Raw genomic sequence first — 3,301 nt, 5'->3', positions numbered from 1 at the left:
GGGGGGCGCTGGGAAATGTAGTCCCTGGGCCCCGCCCCGTGGGCCCCGCCCGGGTGAGCGCGATTTCCGAAATGGCGAGGGCTCAGCCCCGAGCTTTTGTGCTTCTAAAAGCAACGCCTGCACAGAGGACCCTGCACCCCAGCAGCTCCCCTGCTGCTGCTTGGCCGGATCAGGTGGCCGACAGTAAAATAAGCTGGGATTTGGGCTTTTTTTTGCAGTCCCCCACCAGCTTCGCTGACCCACAGGCCAAAGCTGGTCAGCGGGAGAGGAGAACGCCCACAAAGAAATGACTTGCTCTTCTGCCAGGGCCTTAGCCTTGACATTATACAATCACAGTAGCAACAAATATTCTTCTTCCCTCTATAAAGCACAGGGAAAGGAAGATTTTCGATGAACAGCACACGGTTTTAGCAACGTGTTCCAAAACATTAAAATGTACAACAAAAAACCCAAGAGCTCTGACCCTCACTGCAGATCATTTCTATTGACCCCACTGGCACAAATGAAAAATAAAGAACTAATCATGGGAATACCCAGGCATTTCTGAGCAACCACAAACTCCCTGACTACATCTGTACCTGAGCCCACAAACTAGAAGAGCAACTCTTAAAAAGCAACCCAAACCCTCATGTCAGAGGGCCTTTTCCTGCCATATATATTAAAATCTACTAGAAAATTCACAGGCACTTTCTGAAGATAAGCGAAGGCCGGGGAGAAGCCACAGAGCCGAGACCGGCAGCTCCTGACAGGAAACCTGCAGAGCTGCCCGCACACCTTAGCGCAACAGGGCAGCTCGCTTTCTCCGGGTGACAGAAGCGGTAACGACCTGCAAGGCACTGACCGAGCAGAGCAGAGCCAAGCTTACGCCAGCCACGCGCCCACCCTCCCCGCTGTCCTTCAGCGAGACGCTCCAGAAATAACCGGTGTATCGCTCTCTGTTACTGGCTCCTTATGCCATTACAGTCCGTACCACCGGGCACTTGAGCAGTTTGGTAAAAAGCTTAGAAAAAAAGCAAGGGAAGAGATATTGAAGTGCCACCTTCCCATCCTGCTGATACAGAGTCTTCAATCTGGGAAGTGACGTGATCATTCCTTTCCCCCTCCTCACTGTCCATAACGCTGCATGTGCCAAGCGAGAAGGCTCTCTGCTGACTTAGCTTGAAAGAGTAATGAATTCAGCCAGGCGTGCCGAGCTTGAGCTACGATGCTGAAGAGTCTGAGCGCTTCAGGCCAGAGCACACCTTACAGCTTTTCCCTCCCATAGCAATTTAATATCCTATAAATTAGGTAAATCAGTTATATTTTGGTCAGTTAACTGAAATAACAGACATGCTCAAGTGAAGAATTCAATGTATATTTATTATTCACAGTTAATTACTATCTACCAAATGCTGCTGCAGAGTTAAAGGATTAAGTACATAGGCCTTTTTTATTTAAACACTGATTTTTTTTTTTTTAATATATATACACACACAAGACATATGTCTGCAAGGCTGCATGATATACACCAATTCCAAAATAAGGAAACAATCAAATGGTCCAGGTGTAGAATGCCATAGATTCCTTTTCCAATCACTTCACAAAGAAGGAAGAAAGTGAGTGACAGCTAGCAAGGAGAGGGGGAGAAAGTAATACTCTACAGGATAGCTCTCTCTTTCATCTGCTGGAAAATTAAAGTGTAAGGCAGAGTCCATTCTCAGGAATAAAACATTTGTAACACTTAGTACAAAAAAAGGCACCCTCCAACAAAAGATTGCCCGTGCTCAGGCAGGGCAGGAGGAGATCTCCACTGCAGTTTTTGGATTCGTTGGTGGGGTGAAGGGATCCAGCCAAATGGCCATCAAAAGGAAAAATAACACAACTGAAGATTGGCACAGAGAGCGGTGCGGCTTGATTGCTTTCCTTTCCGTCCATTTTAATGTCACACTGCTCTGGTGGAGGAGCACATGGCCACAATAAATGCCATCGTGGTGCGGGGTGGGGATTACAGTCATCACACAGCCTGCTGTGAAATGGGGAGCGGGTTGGGGGGAATTTACTTCAACAGTAACACTGACCTGAGGAGGGCGGAGAAACTGGAGAACAGTGATGCCAACCCCACTTTTCGACAGCAACACGACTGCAAATATTCCCTATCCAGGCCAAAGAGACAGGCTGATTACATGCATCACGTAGAAACATTCACTAATAGCATAAAGTCTTTTCAAGCACTATTTCTTGAGGTTTCTCTGCATTATAAGGTTTTCCATCACAGGAATGTACATTTTATAGGACGTCTCAGGGCTATTATTTCTCAAATTCCCCCCTAACCCTCCCTCCCCAAAATACTCTTCCTCATTTTCCCTGGTCATAACTTCCCCCCTTTCTCTTACTTCTTTTGAGGCTCCTGGTTGCAGCTCCCCACCTCTGAGCAGCCTAAGCTGCCACTTGAATGCCTTGATTTTATTTTCCTTGGAATAAGGAAAGTTGAACAGTAAGACAAATCTTAAGATTAAAGCTCCATCTCTGTTTGTAGATTTTTCTCAAATGTCCATCGATAAAACCACCCACCTTTACACCCTTCCCCCAAAAGTATTTATTTACACATAGGCAGAAAAAAAACCTATGAAAAGCTGTGGACTGTCCTTTTAACTTAAAAAATAATAAAAAAGAAAATAAGGGAAAGGCACTATGGAAAAAATTACAGAATCTGCTCAACCGTACACCTTTAAGAAAAAACAAAAGAGCTGTCAGCACAGCATTAACAGACTTCAGTTGAACATTGGAGTTTCTCAAAGCAGCTCTGTGACTCAAAAGAAAAAAAAAAAACAACACAAAACAAATAGCCACATAACTCTTCTCCCTTCCCCTGCTTGGAAGCTGCTGAGCTTCAGAAGAAAGTGCCAAAGGAGAAGAGACAATAAAAATTAGATTAACACCTCATCTTTCCCAGGCAAGAAGAGCTGAATGTTGAAGGCAAAAGCAGAGACTGATGATTTTTGTCGGGGTTTTTTTGTTGGTTTTTTTTTTTGTTTGTTTGTTTTTTTAAAGGCAGGACTGGTTCTTCTCTCATGTCCCTTCATGTCAAATGAAGACCGTTTGCAGAGAGAGAAAATACCAGCAGAGTTTCTCCCTTTTCCTTTAACTGCATGGCTAGGACTTTATATGGCATTAAAACTTCATGCATTGATGGACAGAGGAGGAGGGGGAAACAAGAAGAGTGAATGAAAGGGGGTAACCCAGGAGCAGCTGAGGAAATTCGTTATTTTCGGTTTTTTCGCGCTCTCTCTTTTTTTTTTTTTTTTTTTTTTTTAATTTTTAG

The sequence above is a fragment of the Egretta garzetta genome, unplaced genomic scaffold (assembly GCF_000687185.1).
Source record: "Egretta garzetta isolate BGI_Z169 unplaced genomic scaffold, ASM68718v1 scaffold34, whole genome shotgun sequence".
NCBI lineage: Eukaryota > Metazoa > Chordata > Aves > Pelecaniformes > Ardeidae > Egretta > Egretta garzetta.
The sequence above is the reverse complement of the archived record's forward strand: the minus strand, read 5'-3'. Positions refer to the sequence as shown.